The sequence below is a fragment of the Leptidea sinapis genome, chromosome 45, assembly GCF_905404315.1.
Source record: "Leptidea sinapis chromosome 45, ilLepSina1.1, whole genome shotgun sequence".
Taxonomy (NCBI): Eukaryota; Metazoa; Arthropoda; class Insecta; order Lepidoptera; family Pieridae; genus Leptidea; species Leptidea sinapis.
In genome coordinates this window covers 8144596-8167730 of record NC_066309.1, presented here as the reverse complement: position 1 = coordinate 8167730, position 23135 = coordinate 8144596, and the positions used below count along the sequence as shown (strand labels likewise).

The 23135-nt window shown below is 51.1% G+C and overlaps 2 non-coding genes and 2 pseudogenes across 2 annotated transcripts; all 4 read left to right on the top strand.

Moving 5' to 3' along the window:
• Positions 1-295: 295 nt before the first annotated feature.
• Positions 296-4903, top strand: LOC126977752 (large subunit ribosomal RNA; annotated as a pseudogene).
• Positions 4904-7649: 2746 nt separating this feature from the next.
• On the top strand, positions 7650-9554 carry LOC126977600 (small subunit ribosomal RNA). Its single transcript, XR_007732275.1, has one exon. It is a non-coding gene; the product is annotated as a small subunit ribosomal RNA (ribosomal RNA).
• A 377-nt stretch (positions 9555-9931) lies between these two features.
• On the top strand, positions 9932-10088 carry LOC126977570 (5.8S ribosomal RNA). The gene has a single exon (XR_007732244.1). It is a non-coding gene; the product is annotated as a 5.8S ribosomal RNA (ribosomal RNA).
• A 539-nt stretch (positions 10089-10627) lies between these two features.
• On the top strand, positions 10628-20364 carry LOC126977768 (large subunit ribosomal RNA; annotated as a pseudogene).
• The last annotated feature ends 2771 nt before the right edge of the window (positions 20365-23135 follow it).

The following is a 23135-nucleotide window of genomic DNA, read 5'->3' as shown; positions in this document are numbered from 1 at the left end:
GCGCTCGTTCGCTGTCACACGCGGATATCTCGTGATTAATTTTAATTAATCTATGCAGAGCTCTCTATGTGAACGGCGTGCGTGGCTGCGCCTTCGGTTCGCGTCCCGTGCGCTGCACGTGTTATTTCGGCCCGACGTGAGCGTGCAAACGAGTAGGCGGACTCGACGTCCGAAGGGCGCTTCGATCGCGGTACGTGCGCGGGTCGACGATACGTCGTTGAGACTTATTGGCGGCGCGCGCACGACGGTGTCGCTGCGCTGACGGATATCGTGTCTGCCTCATACTTTTTATCGTTGGCCTCAGATCAGGGAGGATCACCCGCCGAATTTAAGCATATTAGTAAGCGGAGGAAAAGAAACTAACCAGGATTCCCTCAGTAGCGGCGAGCGAACAGGGATAAGCCCAGCGCCGAATCCCGCGGTCGTCACGGTCGCGGGACATGTGGTGTTAGGGAGGTTCCGCTTTCTCGCGGTCGCCGCTCCCGTCCAAGTTCGTCTTGAACGGGGCCGTTTTCCCATAGAGGGTGCCAGGCCCGTAGCGACGGAGCGAGTCCGCGAGAGGGACTCTCCTCAGAGTCGGGTTGCTTGAGAGTGCAGCCCTAAGTGGGTGGTAAACTCCATCTAAGGCTAAATATAACCGCGAGACCGATAGCGAACAAGTACCGTGAGGGAAAGTTGAAAAGAACTTTGAAGAGAGAGTTCAAGAGTACGTGAAACCGTTCAGGGGTAAACCTGCGAAACTCAAATGAACGAACGGAGAGATTCATCGTCACTCCGGGGCGTACGGCGGCGTGCCGCGATGTGCGCGAGACTCGTGCTCGCGTTCACCGGTCGCCGCCGTTGACGCACCCGGACGGCGTGCACTTCTCTCTTAGTACACATTATGCATCGCGACCCGTTCGTCTGTTCGGCCTAAGCGTTGTCCGGGAGCCGGGCGGCTGCGCGTTCACGCGCACAGCCGTCCGACCGTGACGATCGCCGGCCGGCGGCGGACGGTACTTGTCATGAAACGCGCACGCGTCTCCATCCGGGGACGCATCCGGCCCGACGCGAGCGAGAGTCGTCGTCGACATCCTGCCCTTGCGGATGCTGACGCGACGCCGCTGTCGTCGCAGCCGTGTAGTCTCGGACTGTGCGCGTATCAGTCGGCGATGTTACTGTTTCGGGCACTCGCAGGACCCGTCTTGAAACACGGACCAAGGAGTCTAGCATGTGTGCGAGTCATTGAGTTATGAATTCAAACAGACAAAACTGAAAGGCGCAACGAAAGTGAAGGCGCGCGCTTGTCGCGCGCTCAGGGAGGATGGAGCGTCGGTCGTCAAAAATCGATCTCTCGCACTCCCGAGGCGTCTCGTTTCCAATCAGCGAATGCGGGCGCGCTCTGAGCACAGATGCTGGGACCCGAAAGATGGTGAACTATGCCTGGTCAGGTCGAAGTCAGGGGAAACCCTGATGGAGGACCGTAGCGATTCTGACGTGCAAATCGATCGTCGGAACTGGGTATAGGGGCGAAAGACTAATCGAACCATCTAGTAGCTGGTTCCGTCCGAAGTTTCCCTCAGGATAGCTGGCGTCGACTCGTAACAGTCTCATCCGGTAAAGCGAATGATTAGAGGCATTGGGGCCGAAACGACCTCAACCTATTCTCAAACTTTAAATGGGTGAGAACTCCGGCTTACTCGAACGATGAAGCCGGAGATCTGATGACGGTGCCAAGTGGGCCAATTTTGGTAAGCAGAACTGGCGCTGTGGGATGAACCAAACGTAGTGTTAAGGCGCCTAAAAAACGCTCATGGGACACCATGAAAGGCGTTGGTCGCTCATGACAGCAGGACGGTGGCCATGGAAGTCGGAATCCGCTAAGGAGTGTGCAACGACTCACCTGCCGAAGCGACCAGCCCTGAAAATGGATGGCGCTGAAGCGTTTTGCCTATACACTACCGTTACCGGCAATCGGCGCGTGCGTGTCAAAGCGCACGCGTATTATGCCGTAACGAGTAGGACGTGCGCGGCGGAGTGCGCAGAAGGGTCTGGGCGTGAGCCCGCCTGGAGCCTCCGTCGGTGTAGATCTCGGTGGTCGTAGCAAATACTCCAGCGAGGCCCTGGAGGACTGACGTGGAGAAGGGTTTCGCGTGAACAGTAGTTGCTCGCGAGTCAGTCGATCCTAAGCTCAAGGAGAGATCTTATGTCGATGCGGCGTGTTTATATATATTTTGTGTATATGATAAATAACGCCCTTTGAGCGAAAGGGAATCCGGTTCCTATTCCGGAACCCGGCAGCGGAACCGTTTCAATAATCGTTCTCTCGTTTCTCAAGCGAGTGTTCGACGGGGTAACCCAAAGTGGCCTGAAGACGCCGCCGAGTGGTCCGGGAAGAGTTTTCTTTTCTGCCTGAGCGTTCGAGTTCCATGGAATCCTATAGAAGGGAGATATGGTTCGGAACGCGAAGAGCACCGCATTTGCGGCGGTGTCCGGATACTCTCTGCGGACCTTGAAAATTCAGGTGAGGGATGTACGTGGAGATGTCGCGCCGGCTCGTACCCATATCCGCAGCAGGTCTCCAAGGTGAAGAGCCTCTAGTCGATAGAATAATGTAGGTAAGGGAAGTCGGCAAATTGGATCCGTAACTTCGGAATAAGGATTGGCTCTGAGGACCGGGGCGTGTCGGGTTTGGACGGGAAGCGGATGCGGCCGGTGCCGGGCCTGGTCGATGCTCGCGCGTGTCTCCATCGCAAGGTGGTCTCGCGCGTCGTGCTGAATCCGGACCCGCGTTCCGGCCTTTCGCGGATCTTCCTAGCCGTAAGTCCGCGTCGGTTTCGTCTCGTGCACGATCGGCGCGGTACTGTACGACCGCCGTTCAACGGTCAGCTCAGAACTGGCACGGACAAGGGGAATCCGACTGTCTAATTAAAACAAAGCATTGCGATGGCCCTCGCGGGTGTTGACGCAATGTGATTTCTGCCCAGTGCTCTGAATGTCAACGTGAAGAAATTCAAGCAAGCGCGGGTAAACTTTGTACTGTACTTCAGGGAGCTCACCCAAAAAAGTTGGTCAATTAGCCACCCCATCTCGGTTATCCGAGCAACGGGCGCGGTGGCCTTCAATTGATCTGAAGTAGATGGTTCCGAAAGGTTCCTCGGCGGTTACCCGTCAAACGTGGTGGAGGTAGCTTTACCGACACGGGAGCTATGGGGGAGGGGAGCCCACTGGGAGGCTACCAGTGCCCCTCCATTGGCGTCGGACTCGTAGTGGCTTGGCGCCAGGTGTTGATAGGACAAATGTGGGGAGATTGTTGTCCATTTGTTTGCGTATAGCATATCTCTCAATAGGAGACGGCCAGTGTGGGCTGGGTCCCGATCTCCGCCTCTGGTTCGTATGGGCGAAACGTCTGTGGAGTACCGCGACTGGGGGTGCTTGCCGCCTGGGTTAACAGGCGAAATTGAAGAGTCATAATTGGTTGTCTGTGACCCTCTACGTCTGACCAACGCACTATACCGGGACTGGAGCGAAAGCTGTTGTGCTGTAACCTACCTAGTAGGCGGTGTGCGTTGGGATTCTAGCAGTTAGAAAGGCAGACAGTAAGTACCGCCATCCGACGTCGGGCCGGGTGCGCTGGGGGGCTTGCCAGCCCCCCAGACCCCCCGCCCGGCGATAGCAACTATGACTCTCTTGAGATAGCCAAATGCCTCGTCATCTAATTAGTGACGCGCATGAATGGATTAACGAGATTCCCGCTGTCCCTATCTACTATCTAGCGAAACCACAGCCAAGGGAACGGGCTTGGGAGAATCAGCGGGGAAAGAAGACCCTGTTGAGCTTGACTCTAGTCTGGCATTGTAAGGAGACATGAGAGGTGTAGCATAAGTGGGAGATCGTTCGCGGTCGTCGCTGAAAAACCACTACTTTCATTGTTTCATTACTTACTCGGTTGGGCGGAAGCGGTGCGCGGTCGATAATATCGGCGGGCGTACGGTGTTTCGTTCCAAGCGTGCAGAGTGGCGACGTGGCGGCAACGCTCGTCGCCGTACAACTCCCGCGTGATCCGGTTCGAGGACACTGCCAGGCGGGGAGTTTGACTGGGGCGGTACATCTGTCAAAGAATAACGCAGGTGTCCTAAGGCCAGCTCAGCGAGGACAGAAACCTCGCGTGGAGCAAAAGGGCAAAAGCTGGCTTGATCCAGATGTTCAGTACGCATAGGGACTGCGAAAGCACGGCCTATCGATCCTTTAGTATAAAGAGTTTTTAGCAAGAGGTGCCAGAAATGTTACCACAGGGATAACTGGCTTGTGGCGGCCAAGCGTTCATAGCGACGTTGCTTTTTGATCCTTCGATGTCGGCTCTTCCTATCATTGCGAAGCAAAATTCGCCAAGCGTTGGATTGTTCACCCATCAAAAGGGAACGTGAGCTGGGTTTAGACCGTCGTGAGACAGGTTAGTTTTACCCTCCTGATGGCGTGTCGTTGCGATAGTAATACTGCTCAGTACGAGAGGAACCGCAGTTTCGGACATTTGGTTCATGCACTCGGCCGAGCGGCCGGTGGTGCGAAGCTACCATCCGCGGGATTATGCCTGAACGCCTCTAAGGCCGAAGCCAGCCTAGCCGAATCCGGCAAGGATATACTCACTGTGGAGCCCCGAGTGTCGGGAGGCTCTAAACAATGTGACTTTACTAGTCGCGTTTTATTCGTAAGACGCGACGTCGAAGCCCATTTGGAACGCGACGAACGGTGCGAGCGGAATTAACACGTGCACCACGGCGTCGAAGTTTCGAATTTACCTCAGTTCGATGTCGGGGGTCGGAATAGTCTGTAGACGACTTACGTTCCTGGCGGGGTGTTGTGCTCGGTAGAGCAGCGTCGTGCTGCGATCTGTTGAGACTCAGCCCTACGCCAGGTGATTCGTCCGAGGACGCATCGTCGCCGAGAAGCAGAGTTGTGTGTGTGTGTGCAAACAAACAACAGGCCAACATATAATTATTATAATAACATAATAATATAAATAATATTATCATGATATTTCGTCGTGACGGACGCGTCACGCGATTTCTCATGATTATAAAATTTTACAATATATTATTATTTATTATAGTTGAAAGACGTGGTTGATGTTGTACACGGCGACTACTCTAATGATAACGAGTACGATCATTTTCAGGTTATTATGTCGAGTCGAGTGTTGTGATAAGTGTACATCGCCGTCGGCGGCGGCGGCGGCTCCGGTGGTGTTGGGCGCGCTGCGCAAATTCCAAAAGCGAGTACGATCGGCCCCAATAGCGGGTACGGTCGATTCCTCAATAGCGAGTACCGCCTAGCGCGAGGAGCGCGGCGCTCCCTGCCGGTCTCCCCGGACGGATATCTCACTTACTTGTTTTCTCCAATAACGAGTACCGCCGAGCGCGAGGAGCGCGGCGCTCCCTGCCGGTCTCCATCTTTTCTCTTGTTCCTTGTACACCAGAACATTATAGTTTTTGACCAATATTCGTGTCCCCTAATAATTGCATGTTCTGTCCGTTTTTTTTTTTAAATTAAATAAAATAAATTATTAATTATTAATTTATCATAAAAATACCTACGAGAAAAAGTGTAGGTGATAAAATTATCTATAAAAAATGTACCGATACTTTTTTTCCTACGAGCCACCGTTTCTGAGATAATAACTATTCAAAAACTTATAAAAACGCGCTAAGTACACTACTACCTCATAGGTGGCGTGGAAACTCACTTTTTGAATCTAACACTAAGTATTGATACATTTTTAATGGATAATTTTACGATCTACAATTTTTGTCCGAGATACTTTTATGATAAAACTTACCTACCGTTTTGCTGAAAATCGCGAAAAACGAATGTGATTAAGTAAGTAAGTAAGTACGTAAGTAAGTAAGTAAGCAACTAAGTAAGTAAGTAAATAGGTAAGTAAGTAAGTAAGTAAGAAAGAATTACGTTTAAAGATATTTATTTCTCATTAAAAACATAATATTGTCACTTACATGAGAACATAAAAATATGATGTAATAATTTATCCGCCGTTCTTTAGATGTTCAGTACATACATGTTACACATTATAGTACTTATTCTTCTTCACAAAATTTAAGATTACACACTTTTACAGGGCACTGTCACATAACAAACAATTTCAGACATGTGTTTTATAAAAACTTTGAAACAATATAGTCTGATAGGTCACGTTTAAATGTTTTTAGTGACCTAATCTTTTTGAGAGATGAAGGTAGACTATTAAAAAGTTGTGCGCCCTCGTAAATAAACATACGCTTGCCGTAATTTGTTCTTGTCTTAGGTAGTATCAAGTAGCTGGCTCGTCTCGTGCTGCGTTTAGACGCATGTTTAGTTTGGGTGAGTAAGATTGATGTATGATAAGAATTTTGATTTGATTTGAAATATATTTTTTTTTGGAGGTTTTTTATTTGGTTTCGGAGGGAAAATGAAATGTACGTGTCGCGCGTTTATTACTGATCATTATCGTACTCGTTATTAATAAAGTAAAAAAAAAAAAAAAAAAAGAAAAAAAAACGATTTTTTCTTCGAAGCCGCAATGCATATTCAATATTATGTTATTAATAAATAGTAAAATCAAATCAAAATCACTTTATTCACATATCAGAGACTTTACACGTTCATATCGTTCGCGTGCACCACACATACGGCAGTCGGCGTCGAGAGTCGAGTCCGTAGCGAACGGTTCGCGACGCCGAATTCAACGCCGCTCAAGTTTTTTCTTGTAAAAAGAGTGAAAAACGCACGCGACAAAAATACAAAAACGCACAACACCAACCACCACCCCCAGCCACAACAACTGCTGCTGTTTTATTATTCTCGTCGTCGTCATCGTCATTCATATTTTATTTAATATATATTTATATTTGAGTAAGTTTGTGAATGCGCGCGATGATAACGACGATGATATAATAACAATACGGTTGTTGGTACTCTCGGGGCAGAGCTGGTGTGTCTGTGTCTGTGTTTGTGTCGCGCGTTGTTTTATATGTTCTTTTTTTACAATATAAAAAATGAGACAGACTCACCGCGCTGTGTCGATCGAGCGTTTTCGAGTTTCCCTATGCGGATGATATTTGATTTGGTGATTTGAAAGGTTTTTTGTGATTTCGTTTCTCATAATTCCTCTCTTCACTCTCTCTACAGTATCATACGCTGCGGCGATCCTCGTCACGTTGAAAGCGATCGTGTAAATTTTTTGCGCGCACCAAGACGCCGACTGGGCTTCGACGGTTTCCCTCTGTTAAGATTTTTAACGTGAGGGCCCGCAAGCCGGAACGCGTCGCGCATTTCACGCGTGCGAGACGTTCACGCTCCTCTCAAGCACCGGGCGTCGATCCGATTTGTGATCACGACGTGTACCGATATTAATACGTTGATACCGCTTCTATTGCGTGTCATCATTTTTATTATTACCCGAAGGGACTCTCGTTACTGAACTTTCATAACATACAATCGGCCCATCGCCGATTTATGATTCGTTCAACGCGCACCGTATGCCTTTGAGATATATAGTATACAGTGCGCGAACGGATATCTCACGATATGTTCAAGATGTCATAGTCGCGACGCCCTAAGGGGAGATCGCGACGCATGACGCGCTGAGCGCGACAACAATCGTTGTTTGCAGCAGCTCCCTGGTTGATCCTGCCAGTAGTTATATGCTTGTCTCAAAGATTAAGCCATGCATGTCTCAGTGCAAGCCGTATTAAGGCGATACCGCGAATGGCTCAATATATCAGTTTTGGTTCCTTAGATCTTACTCAGTTACTTGGATAACTGTGGTAATTCTAGAGCTAATACATGCAATCAGAGCTCTGACCAGTGATGGGATGAGTGCTTTTATTAGATCAAAACCAATCGACGGAGGGCCTCGCGTCCGAAGTCGTTAATTTTGATGAATCTGGATAACTTTTGCCGATCGCATGGTCCAGTACCGGCGACGCATCTTTCAAATGTCTGCCTTATCAACTTTCGATGGTAGTTTCTGCGACTACCATGGTTGTCACGGGTAACGGGGAATCAGGGTTCGATTCCGGAGAGGGAGCCTGAGAAACGGCTACCACATCCAAGGAAGGCAGCAGGCGCGCAAATTACCCACTCCCGGCACGGGGAGGTAGTGACGAAAAATAACGATACGGGACTCTTACGAGGCCTCGTAATCGGAATGAGTACACTTTAAATATTTTAACGAGGAACAATTGGAGGGCAAGTCTGGTGCCAGCAGCCGCGGTAATTCCAGCTCCAATAGCGTATACTAAAATTGTTGCGGTTAAAAAGCTCGTAGTTGCATTTGTGCGCCGCGCTGTCGGTGCATCGCATCCGCGGTGATACTGACACGTCTGCGGAGCATATCGTCGGTGAGCCGGCGGTAAAACGCCGGTTCAATATCAAAATCCTATCGCGGTGCTCTTCAGTGAGTGTCGAGATGGGCCGACAATTTTACTTTGAACAAATTAGAGTGCTCAAAGCGGGCTCAAAATGCCGCTTGAATATTTCGTGCATGGAATAATAGAATATGATCTCGGTTCTATTTTGTTGGTTTTCAGAACTCCGAGGTAATGATTAATAGGAATAACTGGGGGCATTCGTATTGCGACGTTAGAGGTGAAATTCTTGGATCGTCGCAAGACGAACATCAGCGAAAGCATTTGCCAAAGGTGTTTTCATCAATCAAGAACGAAAGTTAGAGGTTCGAAGGCGATTAGATACCGCCCTAGTTCTAACCGTAAATATGTCATCTAGCGATCCGCCGACGTTACTACAATGGCTCGGCGGGCAGCTTCCGGGAAACCAAAGATTTTGGACTCCGGGGGGAGTATGGTTGCAAAGCTGAAACTTAAAGGAATTGACGGAAGGGCACCACCAGGAGTGGAGCCTGCGGCTTAATTTGACTCAACACGGGAAATCTCACCAGGCCCGGACACCGGAAGGATTGACAGATTAACAGCTCTTTCTTGATTCGGTGGGTGGTGGTGCATGGCCGTTCTTAGTTGGTGGAGCGATTTGTCTGGTTAATTCCGGTAACGAACGAGACTCTAGCCTGCTAAATAGGCGTCGTCATTTAGGTGTGCGCGGCTTCAGGGTCGCGCAAATCACTGGCGGCGTATTAAAATTCTTCTTAGAGGGACCGGCGGCTTCGAGCCGCACGAGATTGAGCAATAACAGGTCTGTGATGCCCTTAGATGTCCTGGGCCGCACGCGCGCTACACTGAAGGAATCAACATGTTCTCCCTGGCCTAGAGGCCCGGGCAACCCGTTGAAACTCCTTCGTGCTGGGGATTGGGGTTTGCAATTATCCCCCATAAACGAGGAATTCCTAGTAAGCGCGAGTCATAAGCTCGCGTTGATTACGTCCCTGCCCTTTGTACACACCGCCCGTCGCTACTACCGATTGAATGATTTAGTGAGGTCTTCGGACCGACACGCGGTGGCTTCGCGGCCGTCGGCGTTGCTGGGAAGTTGACCAAACTTGATCATTTAGAGGAAGTAAAAGTCGTAACAAGGTTTCCGTAGGGGAACCTGCGGAAGGATCATTAACGTGTAACGGTCGCGTGCGCGAGCGTTGTCGCCGACACGCTTCGCTCACAGCCGACTGTTGACGATGATAACTTCAATCACGTGTCAATCACTGATTATTTTCGCGCTCGCGATGTGCTCTCTGTGCTCCGTTGTCGCGTTTGCCGCGCGCGCGCTGACATCTCCCGCCGCAAGTGGGGGGGGTGTCCGGCACGACGTCTCCGGCACGACGCTTCGGCGGGCGCGGTTCGCATGTACGCGACGCGCGTGCGTCTCGCGACGCGCTCATGTCGAGTGCGAAGCGAGTCGAGATCACGACGTACGCGCAATGCGTGCGTCACATAATATTTTGTTACACACAGAGATCGTTCACGTATTTTCTAAATATAAAAACTATTACCCTGAACGGTGGATCACTTGGCTCGCGGGTCGATGAAGAACGCAGTTAACTGCGCGTCATAGTGTGAACTGCAGGACACATTTGAACATCGACATTTCGAACGCACATTGCGGTCCGTGGAGAAATATCCAGGACCACTCCTGTCTGAGGGCCGGCTGCATAAAAGAATACGACGACGCCGTCGCTGTATGCTGACAACACTGTTTGCGCGCCTAAAAAACGTGTAAAACGAGTGACGGTCTTCGGGCCGGGCTCGGGTAAACCCCGCCGGTTTTCCGGGGCCCGCTCGATCCGTTCGAAAATGTAAAATAAGCCGCAACGCGTGGTGCTGCTCGCGTGCAACGCCGTCTCCGCCTCACGCCCGACGTGGGTCACGGAGACGGGCGCGGTACCGGGGCGCGCTCGTTCGCTGTCACACGCGGATATCTCGTGATTAATTTTAATTAATCTATGCAGAGCTCTCTATGTGAACGGCGTGCGTGGCTGCGCCTTCGGTTCGCGTCCCGTGCGCTGCACGTGTTATTTCGGCCCGACGTGAGCGTGCAAACGAGTAGGCGGACTCGACGTCCGAAGGGCGCTTCGATCGCGGTACGTGCGCGGGTCGACGATACGTCGTTGAGACTTATTGGCGGCGCGCGCACGACGGTGTCGCTGCGCTGACGGATATCGTGTCTGCCTCATACTTTTTATCGTTGGCCTCAGATCAGGGAGGATCACCCGCCGAATTTAAGCATATTAGTAAGCGGAGGAAAAGAAACTAACCAGGATTCCCTCAGTAGCGGCGAGCGAACAGGGATAAGCCCAGCGCCGAATCCCGCGGTCGTCACGGTCGCGGGACATGTGGTGTTAGGGAGGTTCCGCTTTCTCGCGGTCGCCGCTCCCGTCCAAGTTCGTCTTGAACGGGGCCGTTTTCCCATAGAGGGTGCCAGGCCCGTAGCGACGGAGCGAGTCCGCGAGAGGGACTCTCCTCAGAGTCGGGTTGCTTGAGAGTGCAGCCCTAAGTGGGTGGTAAACTCCATCTAAGGCTAAATATAACCGCGAGACCGATAGCGAACAAGTACCGTGAGGGAAAGTTGAAAAGAACTTTGAAGAGAGAGTTCAAGAGTACGTGAAACCGTTCAGGGGTAAACCTGCGAAACTCGAATGAACGAACGGAGAGATTCATCGTCACTCCGGGGCGTACGGCGGCGTGCCGCGATGTGCGCGAGACTCGTGCTCGCGTTCACCGGTCGCCGCCGTTGACGCACCCGGACGGCGTGCACTTCTCTCTTAGTACACATTATGCATCGCGACCCGTTCGTCTGTTCGGCCTAAGCGTTGTCCGGGAGCCGGGCGGCTGCGCGTTCACGCGCACAGCCGTCCGACCGTGACGATCGCCGGCCGGCGGCGGACGGTACTTGTCATGAAACGCGCACGCGTCTCCATCCGGGGACGCGTCCGGCCCGACGCGAGCGAGAGTCGTCGTCGACATCCTGCCCTTGTGCGGATGCTGACGCGACGCCGCTGTCGTCGCAGCCGTGTAGTCTCGGACTGTGCGCGTATCAGTCGGCGATGTTACTGTTTCGGGCACTCGCAGGACCCGTCTTGAAACACGGACCAAGGAGTCTAGCATGTGTGCGAGTCATCGAGTTATGAATTCAAACAGACAAAACTGAAAGGCGCAACGAAAGTGAAGGCGCGCGCTTGTCGCGCGCTCAGGGAGGATGGAGCGTCGGTCGTCAAAAATCGATCTCTCGCACTCCCGAGGCGTCTCGTTTCCAATCAGCGAATGCGGGCGCGCTCTGAGCACAGATGCTGGGACCCGAAAGATGGTGAACTATGCCTGGTCAGGTCGAAGTCAGGGGAAACCCTGATGGAGGACCGTAGCGATTCTGACGTGCAAATCGATCGTCGGAACTGGGTATAGGGGCGAAAGACTAATCGAACCATCTAGTAGCTGGTTCCGTCCGAAGTTTCCCTCAGGATAGCTGGCGTCGACTCGTAACAGTCTCATCCGGTAAAGCGAATGATTAGAGGCATTGGGGCCGAAACGACCTCAACCTATTCTCAAACTTTAAATGGGTGAGAACTCCGGCTTACTCGAACGATGAAGCCGGAGATCTGATGACGGTGCCAAGTGGGCCAATTTTGGTAAGCAGAACTGGCGCTGTGGGATGAACCAAACGTAGTGTTAAGGCGCCTAAAAAACGCTCATGGGACACCATGAAAGGCGTTGGTCGCTCATGACAGCAGGACGGTGGCCATGGAAGTCGGAATCCGCTAAGGAGTGTGCAACGACTCACCTGCCGAAGCGACCAGCCCTGAAAATGGATGGCGCTGAAGCGTTTTGCCTATACACTACCGTTACCGGCAATCGGCGCGTGCGTGTCAAAGCGCACGCGTATTATGCCGTAACGAGTAGGACGTGCGCGGCGGAGTGCGCAGAAGGGTCTGGGCGTGAGCCCGCCTGGAGCCTCCGTCGGTGCAGATCTTGGTGGTAGTAGCAAATACTCCAGCGAGGCCCTGGAGGACTGACGTGGAGAAGGGTTTCGCGTGAACAGTAGTTGCTCGCGAGTCAGTCGATCCTAAGCTCAAGGAGAGATCTTATGTCGATGCGGCGTGTTTATATATATTTTGTGTATATGATAAATAACGCCCTTTGAGCGAAAGGGAATCCGGTTCCTATTCCGGAACCCGGCAGCGGAACCGTTTCAATAATCGTTCTCTCGTTTCTCAAGCGAGTGTTCGACGGGGTAACCCAAAGTGGCCTGAAGACGCCGCCGAGTGGTCCGGGAAGAGTTTTCTTTTCTGCCTGAGCGTTCGAGTTCCATGGAATCCTATAGAAGGGAGATATGGTTCGGAACGCGAAGAGCACCGCATTTGCGGCGGTGTCCGGATACTCTCTGCGGACCTTGAAAATTCAGGTGAGGGATGTACGTGGAGATGTCGCGCCGGCTCGTACCCATATCCGCAGCAGGTCTCCAAGGTGAAGAGCCTCTAGTCGATAGAATAATGTAGGTAAGGGAAGTCGGCAAATTGGATCCGTAACTTCGGAATATGGATTGGCTCTGAGGACCGGGGCGTGTCGGGTTTGGACGGGAAGCGGATGCGGCCGGTGCCGGGCCTGGTCGATGCTCGCGCGTGTCTCCATCGCAAGGTGGTCTCGCGCGTCGTGCTGAATCCGGACCCGCGTTCCGGCCTTTCGCGGATCTTCCTAGCCGTAAGTCCGCGTCGGTTTCGTCTCGTGCGCGATCGGCGCGGTACTGTACGACCGCCGTTCAACGGTCAGCTCAGAACTGGCACGGACAAGGGGAATCCGACTGTCTAATTAAAACAAAGCATTGCGATGGCCCTCGCGGGTGTTGACGCAATGTGGTTTCTGCCCAGTGCTCTGAATGTCAACGTGAAGAAATTCAAGCAAGCGCGGGTAAACGGCGGGAGTAACTATGACTCTCTTAAGGTTAAGACCCCATCTCGGTTATCCGAGCAACGGGCGCGGTGGCCTTCAATTGATCTGAAGTAGATGGTTCCGAAAGGTTCCTCGGCGGTTACCCGTCAAACGTGGTGGAGGTAGCTTTACCGACACGGGAGCTATGGGGGAGGGGAGCCCACTGGGAGGCTACCAGTGCCCCTCCATTGGCGTCGGATTCGTAGTGGCTTGGCGCCAGGTGTTGATAGGACAAATGTGGGGAGATTGTTGTCCATTTGTTTGCGTATAGCATATCTCTCAATAGGAGACGGCCAGTGTGGGCTGGGTCCCGATCTCCGCCTCTGGTTCGTATGGGCGAAACGTCTGTGGAGTACCGCGACTGGGGGTGCTTGCCGCCTGGGTTAACAGGCGAAATTGAAGAGTCATAATTGGTTGTCTGTGACCCTCTACGTCTGACCAACGCACTATACCGGGACTGGAGCGAAAGCTGTTGTGCTGTAACCTACCTAGTAGGCGGTGTGCGTTGGGATTCTAGCAGTTAGAAAGGCAGACAGTAAGTACCGCCATCCGACGTCGGGCCGGGTGCGCTGGGGGGCTTGCCAGCCCCCCAGACCCCCCGCCCGGCGATAGCAACTATGACTCTCTTGAGATAGCCAAATGCCTCGTCATCTAATTAGTGACGCGCATGAATGGATTAACGAGATTCCCGCTGTCCCTATCTACTACTTCGTCGCCGGCTCTCGTAGCGAGCGGACGTGTTTTGTGCTCTCTGCGTTAGTCGCCGCCCAAGTTTCTGTGATTCGTTGTGTTCTTGACCAATCGCGTTGTGTGGGTGGAGCTTGTGCGCGACGTCCGCCACTGTAAGCAGTGTGGGTGGAGCCACAGGTGCGTATTTTTATCAGTGATTTATGACACTAATTAGCTAATTACTTTGTTTACGCTATTTCTTTTGTTGAACCATTTTTTGCAGTAATTAGCTAATGACTTTGTTTATTTGATATTCTTTTGTGTTTTTATTATACTTTATTGACTTCATATTATTTAGATAGCTTATAAGAATTATTTAGTGTTAGGTATTAGGTAGTTATTTAGCCTTTAGTTAGTTAGTGTTAGGGAAGAGACAGGACTCAGTGTAGCTATAGGATTATTTTTGCCTTTTATTTTTTTCTTTCGTGTATTTTATTGTGCGTGCGTATTTGTCTGACGTGCAAGTATGGACGATTCCGAAAGCCTCCTTCGGGAGGCGGTTGAGGAGAAGCGGAAGGAGCTGGAGGAGCTTGAGGCGTTAGCGCTCTTCACGCCAAGGAAATCCTTGGCTAGGACACCTCCAGGAGGATTCAGCAGCGTGGCTGAGGTGAGCCAGGGTGCGGAGAAGCGCCCGCTACAGTCACCTGAGGAGCTGCAGGAGGCAATCCGACGCCGGTTGGAGCCGGTAGCTAGCAGCTCCAGGAGAGAATTACCGAGAGGAGAAAAGGAGAAGGAGGCGGAACCAAAATCAATGAGGGAGCAAGACATCGAGGAGCTTATTGAGCTGGCAAATACGGCCGGGAGCAACATAATGTCGGCGGCAACGGGCCCAACAAATAAGCTTAACAAGTCGGACCTGGGGCTAATTGGAACCCAGGTTCAGCGCCTCACGGCGGTGGTCGCCACTCTCGCGGGCAGATTGTTAAAAGCGTCGGAGCAATCCAAGGCCTTCCGCGGAGAAGCGGGGGCCCCGGTCGTAATGGAAAAGGAGACGTACGCGACCATGCTGCGAACAGGGAGGACAGCAACACAGCCAAAACCAGTGAGTATGGGTACCTCAATAGCGGTGTACCCATCGGAGGACAGCTCCATTAAAACAGCAGAGGAGACCAAGGCCGTTCTAAAAGAGGCAATTAACCCACATACCATGGGGCTGCAGGTGGCACGTCTGCGCAAAGTGGGGAATGCAGGAGTTGTCCTCCAGACAAGGAATAGAGAGGATATAGAGAAAATCAGAAAGGCCATGCCGGCGAACTTGAAGGTGCAGGAGACGGGCCAGAAGACGCCGCTTGTTGCAATTTTGAACGTGAGCGGCCATGTGAAGGACGGAGAAGACTTGCTGGGCGCGCTCCGCACCCAGAATTTCAACGATGTGGACCCCAAGGAAGGCTTTCCCAAGGTGGCCTTCTATAAGAAGACAAAGGGGGGCTCCTGCACCACTGTAGTGCTGGCATGCAGTGCTAAGTGGAGGGATCGTTTAATGTCCAGGGAGAGAGTCTACATCGACTGGGAACGATATTTAGTGAGGGACTTCCTGGACATCACCTGCTGTGCAAAATGCCAGTGGTATGGGCACTCCATGAAGCACTGCAAAGCAGAGAGGGAGACTTGCAGTAAGTGCGGTGACGTCGGGCATGGCCATAAGGAGTGCAAGTCGAAGAAGGAGAGGTGCGCCACCTGTGTCAAAGCAGGGAAGTTAGGCGACGACCACAGGACCGCAGCGCTTACTTGTCCGGCCAGAATAGCGGCGCAGAAGAGGGCAGCCGAACGAACCAACTATGGCTGCTAACCACAGATATGTGAACGTCGGGCAGATAAATCTCCAGGGAGCGGCAACGGCGACGGCGGAACTTCCGGAAATCGCCCACAGGCTGGGTCTCGATATCGTTCTTGTTCAAGAACAATATGGGAGGTCCCAGCTGCAGGGGCTGCTGCAGTGCACGGACGAAGGGAAGGCAGGTATCTACCTAAACAGCACCAGGATAGCGGGATTGATCCTGCCGGAACTTTCAACATCGCACTGTCTAGTAGCACACTTCCGGGGGGGCGGCGGCGACATCTACGTGGTATCGGCGTACTTCCAGTATAGCGAGAACATCGACATCCACATTCACCACTTGGACCGCGTACTGGAAGTCCTCCGGGGAAAACAAGTTGTCATCGGGGCCGATACCAATACTCACTCGCCGCTCTGGCACAGTCGCCGTGAGCAGTTCGAGGGAAGAGGCGCAGAGACATCCAGGAGGAGGACAGCGATGGAGAGCTTTATACTCTCGAGGGGGCTCCTCGTGCACAATAAGGCGGGGGAACCGGATACTTTTAAGACGATTAACGGTTCCTCCAACATCGACGTCCCATTAACAGACTGGAAAGTCAGGGAAGAAGAGAGCACAAGCGACCACCAGCTCATAACGTTCTCCATCGCAAAGGACGACCCATCAGCCGCACGGCACCAGGGAGAGCTAGAGCCAGGGAGAGAGCCAACGAGGTACCGGGATCGAAGTGTGGACTGGGATCGGTTTTGTACAACACTCTCGTGGCGTGTAGGTAGGCTGGACTACCGAAAGCCAGCACAAGAACTGTGCAACCAGTTCGTCTCGATGCTCGATCGTACAGCTGGGGAGTGTTTAGGTGTAGACAAGGGGAAAAATCGGGTGCGGGGTCATGAATGGTGGTCAAGAAAACTTGATCACCTTCGTAGGGAGCACAACCGGTTGCGTCGGGAATGGCAGCAGTCTCGGCGTGCGGGCGGACTGGCAGAAGAAATCTGCAAAGGACGCTTCCATCGAGCACGTACGATATATAGGAAGTCTATGCGGGAAGCGGAGACCAACCACTTCTCGAAATTAGCCGACAGTGGGAATGACGATCCGTGGGGCATGGCGTACCGGGCCGCTACCGGCAGGGTGCGCCCGCCCGCGAACGTCATTAATGGGTTGAAGCTTGCGCAAGGCTACGCTGTTGACATCCGCAGCGCTATGGGAGGGATACTGGCAGTGATGTGTCCGGACGACGACAGGGCGGCTGATTCCGACTATCATGTACAGGTGCGCCTGGCGGCAGCTTGCGTGCCCAGTGGTCGAACGGTGGGCCCTCCCACCAGGGAACAGATCGGCCAAATTATCCGGAGCCTACCGAACAAGGCGCCGGGTACAGATGGGATCACCGCTCGGATAGTAAAAGCAGCGTGGAAGGTGGCCGCGAGCGAGATGACTGTAATGTACGGTAAGTGTATAGAAGAGGGCGTGTTTCCCGATGTATGGAAGGAAGGCCGGTTGATAGTACTGCCAAAGGGTGATGGGAAGGCGACTGACCCAAAGGCGTATAGACCCATCACCCTCTTGCCAGTACTGGGTAAGGTGCTTGAGCAGTTGATATGCGAATGTACTCCGGGTCTGTACAGTCGCATGTCAACCCGTCAACATGGGTTTATGAAAGGGAGGTCCACGATAACGGCACTGAACGCTATTCAATTAACAGTGAACACCAGCACACACAAGTACGTACACGCGATCACGTTGGATATATCTGGGGCTTTCGACAACGCGTGGTGGCCAATGGTACTGCTTAAGTACAAGCAGGGAGGCTGCCCACCCAACATCTACCGTTGTCTGAGTTCCTACTTCGTCAACCGACGAGTAGGTATGTTCGTTGGAGCCGATGCAGTGTGGAAAACCTCTACTATGGGGTGTCCACAGGGCTCAGTGCTCGGCCCGACTTTATGGAACGTGTTGTTGAACGACCTTTTGGAAACGAGCATGCCAACAGGGGTGGGAATGGTAGCGTATGCGGATGACGTGACGCTCCTCATAGAGGCGAACTCCAGAGCGGATATCGAGGCCAATGCCCGGGCGGCGCTTGAGAAAATCACAGACTGGGGGGTCAGAAACCGGCTGAGTTTTTCTCCCAGGAAAACAAAGTCTATAACTTTAAAGGGAACTCTCAGGCGACCTCCGGTCATCAGAATGAACGGGCAATCTGTCACAGCGGTCGATAATGTAAAAATACTGGGCATCACAATTGATGGTAAGGGATCATTTGCAGAGCACGCCTTGGATATCGGGGAGCGAGCCGCGAAGTGTTTCGGCAAAATGGCTAGGGTATCTTCAACCTCTTGGGGCATACGATACAAGGCACTTAAGCTCTTGTATAGAGGGACATTCGTAGCAACCTTGACTTACGCGGCAAGCACCTGGTATCACAGGGCATTTTTGCATGTGGTGTCGAGTCGGTTGCTCAGGACTCAACGAACGTCGTTGGTGCTGCTCACCAAGGCGTACCGCTCCACGAGCACGGCCGCACTGCCAGTTTTAGCAGGGGTACTTCCGGCAGACCTGGAAGTTTATCGTGCGGGCAAGATCGAGGCGACCAGGGGCGATAGGGTTAAAAAGGAGCTCGCGTCATTAAAGAAGGACATCCACTCCGAAGTGGTGAACATGTGGCAGGAGCGCTGGGAACGCGAGGAGAGAGGTGGCGAACTCAGACGCTTCTTCCCATGTGTCGGGGAAAGACTCCTGGCGTCGTGGGTGCATTCCGACCATTACACGTCGCAGCTGTTGACGGGGCATGGGCAGTTCAACAGCAAGCTTAGGGACCTGGGGCTAAAAGGGGACGGCACATGTCCATGTGGCGCGACGGACGAGAACCGCGACCACGTGCTGTGGGATTGCAGCTTGTACGAGGAAGCAAGAGGCGAAATGCTGGACCATCTAACGAGGACAAGACCAGGACCAGTTTATTACGGAGACTTGGTATCCTCTGAGGAGAATTTCTCCAGGCTGATGAGATATGCCGCAAGTTGGTACCGTGTCAGGAGAGTGATGGAGGGGTAAACCAAGACGGTGACGAAGACAGAGAAAGGAAGACCAAGAGAAGAAGAGGAGATTAGGAAGAAGGAGAGCCCGGCGACGAAGAAGCCGTATCTGTGGTCGGCCGCCCCCAGAAAGGGGGAGAGGGACATCTAGGGACGCATATTAAAAAAGAGAACTTGTAGGGAGTCAAGAAAATGTGCCGGACCTCAAATCCGGTACATCTCCCGCTGTTTCGGTCGGTACCTAGGTCTTGTTGACCGAAAGGTCGGTAAGACCATGGGAAGGAGGTGGGTTATGTCCCTATCTACTATCTAGCGAAACCACAGCCAAGGGAACGGGCTTGGGAGAATCAGCGGGGAAAGAAGACCCTGTTGAGCTTGACTCTAGTCTGGCATTGTAAGGAGACATGAGAGGTGTAGCATAAGTGGGAGATCGTTCGCGGTCGTCGCTGAAAAACCACTACTTTCATTGTTTCATTACTTACTCGGTTGGGCGGAAGCGGTGCGCGGTCGATAATATCGGCGGGCGTACGGTGTTTCGTTCCAAGCGTGCAGAGTGGCGACGTGGCGGCAACGCTCGTCGCCGTACAACTCCCGCGTGATCCGGTTCGAGGACACTGCCAGGCGGGGAGTTTGACTGGGGCGGTACATCTGTCAAAGAATAACGCAGGTGTCCTAAGGCCAGCTCAGCGAGGACAGAAACCTCGCGTGGAGCAAAAGGGCAAAAGCTGGCTTGATCCAGATGTTCAGTACGCATAGGGACTGCGAAAGCACGGCCTATCGATCCTTTAGTATAAAGAGTTTTTAGCAAGAGGTGCCAGAAAAGTTACCACAGGGATAACTGGCTTGTGGCGGCCAAGCGTTCATAGCGACGTTGCTTTTTGATCCTTCGATGTCGGCTCTTCCTATCATTGCGAAGCAAAATTCGCCAAGCGTTGGATTGTTCACCCATCAAAAGGGAACGTGAGCTGGGTTTAGACCGTCGTGAGACAGGTTAGTTTTACCCTCCTGATGGCGTGTCGTTGCGATAGTAATACTGCTCAGTACGAGAGGAACCGCAGTTTCGGACATTTGGTTCATGCACTCGGCCGAGCGGCCGGTGGTGCGAAGCTACCATCCGCGGGATTATGCCTGAACGCCTCTAAGGCCGAAGCCAGCCTAGCCGAATCCGGCAAGGATATACTCACTGTGGAGCCCCGAGTGTCGGGAGGCTCTAAACAATGTGACTTTACTAGTCGCGTTTTATTCGTAAGACGCGACGTCGAAGCCCATTTGGAACGCGACGAACGGTGCGAGCGGTATTAACACGTGCACCACGGCGTCGAAGTTTCGAATTTACCTCAGTTCGATGTCGGGGCTCGGAATAGTCTGTAGACGACTTACGTTCCTGGCGGGGTGTTGTGCTCGGTAGAGCAGCGTCGTGCTGCGATCTGTTGAGACTCAGCCCTACGCCAGGTGATTCGTCCGAGGACGCATCGTCGCCGAGAAGCAGAGTTGTGTGTGTGTGTGCAAACAAACAACAGGCCAACATATAATTATTATAATAACATAATAATATAAATAATATTATCATGATATTTCGTCGTGACGGACGCGTCACGCGATTTCTCATGATTATAAAATTTTACAATATATTATTATTTATTATAGTTGAAAGACGTGGTTGATGTTGTACACGGCGACTACTCTAATGATAACGAGTACGATCATTTTCAGGTTATTATGTCGAGTCGAGTGTTGTGATAAGTGTACATCGCCGTCGGCGGCGGCGGCGGCTCCGGTGGTGTTGGGCGCGCTGCGCAAATTCCAAAAGCGAGTACGATCGGCCCCAATAGCGGGTACGGTCGATTCCTCAATAGCGAGTACCGCCTAGCGCGAGGAGCGCGGCGCTCCCTGCCGGTCTCCCCGGACGGATATCTCACTTACTTGTTTTCTCCAATAACGAGTACCGCCGAGCGCGAGGAGCGCGGCGCTCCCTGCCGGTCTCCATCTTTTCTCTTGTTCCTTGTACACCAGAACATTATAGTTTTTGACCAATATTCGTGTCCCCTAATAATTGCATGTTCTGTCCGTTTTTTTTTTTTAATTAAATAAAATAAATTATTAATTATTAATTTATCATAAAAATACCTACGAGAAAAAGTGTAGGTGATAAAATTATCTATAAAAAATGTACCGATACTTTTTTTCCTACGAGCCACCGTTTCTGAGATAATAACTATTCAAAAACTTATAAAAACGCGCTAAGTACACTACTACCTCATAGGTGGCGTGGAAACTAACTTTTTGAATCTAACACTAAGTATTGATACATTTTTAATGGATAATTTTACGATCTACAATTTTTGTCCGAGATACTTTTATGATAAAACTTACCTACCGTTTTGCTGAAAATCGCGAAAAACGAATGTGATTAAGTAAGTAAGTAAGTACGTAAGTAAGTAAGTAAGCAACTAAGTAAGTAAGTAAATAGGTAAGTAAGTAAGTAAGTAAGAAAGAATTACGTTTAAAGATATTTATTTCTCATTAAAAACATAATATTGTCACTTACATGAGAACATAAAAATATGATGTAATAATTTATCCGCCGTTCTTTAGATGTTCAGTACATACATGTTACACATTATAGTACTTATTCTTCTTCACAAAATTTAAGATTACACACTTTTACAGGGCACTGTCACATAACAAACAATTTCAGACATGTGTTTTATAAAAACTTTGAAACAATATAGTCTGATAGGTCACGTTTAAATGTTTTTAGTGACCTAATCTTTTTGAGAGATGAAGGTAGACTATTAAAAAGTTGTGCGCCCTCGTAAATAAACATACGCTTGCCGTAATTTGTTCTTGTCTTAGGTAGTATCAAGTAGCTGGCTCGTCTCGTGCTGCGTTTAGACGCATGTTTAGTTTGGGTGAGTAAGATTGATGTATGATAAGAATTTTGATTTGATTTGAAATATATTTTTTTTTGGAGGTTTTTTATTTGGTTTCGGAGGGAAAATGAAATGTACGTGTCGCGCGTTTATTACTGATCATTATCGTACTCGTTATTAATAAAGTAAAAAAAAAAAAAAAAAAAAAAAAAAAAAGATTTTTTCTTCGAAGCCGCAATGCATATTCAATATTATGTTATTAATAAATAGTAAAATCAAATCAAAATCACTTTATTCACATATCAGAGAGTTTACACGTTCATATCGTTCGCGTGCACCACACATACGGCAGTCGGCGTCGAGAGTCGAGTCCGTAGCGAACGGTTCGCGACGCCGAATTCAACGCCGCTCAAGTTTTTTCTTGTAAAAAGAGTGAAAAACGCACGCGACAAAAATACAAAAACGCACAACACCAACCACCACCCCCAGCCACAACAACTGCTGCTGTTTTATTATTCTCGTCGTCGTCATCGTCATTCATATTTTATTTAATATATATTTATATTTGAGTAAGTTTGTGAATGCGCGCGATGATAACGACGATGATATAATAACAATACGGTTGTTGGTACTCTCGGGGCAGAGCTGGTGTGTCTGTGTCTGTGTTTGTGTCGCGCGTTGTTTTATATGTTCTTTTTTTACAATATAAAAAATGAGACAGACTCACCGCGCTGTGTCGATCGAGCGTTTTCGAGTTTCCCTATGCGGATGATATTTGATTTGGTGATTTGAAAGGTTTTTTGTGATTTCGTTTCTCATAATTCCTCTCTTCACTCTCTCTATAGTATCATACGCTGCGGCGATCCTCGTCACGTTGAAAGCGATCGTGTAAATTTTTTGCGCGCACCAAGACGCCGACTGGGCTTCGACGGTTTCCCTCTGTTAAGATTTTTAACGTGAGGGCCCGCACGCTCAGACCCTTCTGCGCACTCCGCCGCGCACGTCCTACTCGTTACGGCATAATACGCGTGCGCTTTGACACGCACGCGCCGATTGCCGGTAACGGTAGTGTATAGGCAAAACGCTTCAGCGCCATCCATTTTCAGGGCTGGTCGCTTCGGCAGGTGAGTCGTTGCACACTCCTTAGCGGATTCCGACTTCCATGGCCACCGTCCTGCTGTCATGAGCGACCAACGCCTTTCATGGTGTCCCATGAGCGTTTTTTAGGCGCCTTAACACTACGTTTGGTTCATCCCACAGCGCCAGTTCTGCTTACCAAAATTGGCCCACTTGGCACCGTCATCAGATCTCCGGCTTCATCGTTCGAGTAAGCCGGAGTTCTCACCCATTTAAAGTTTG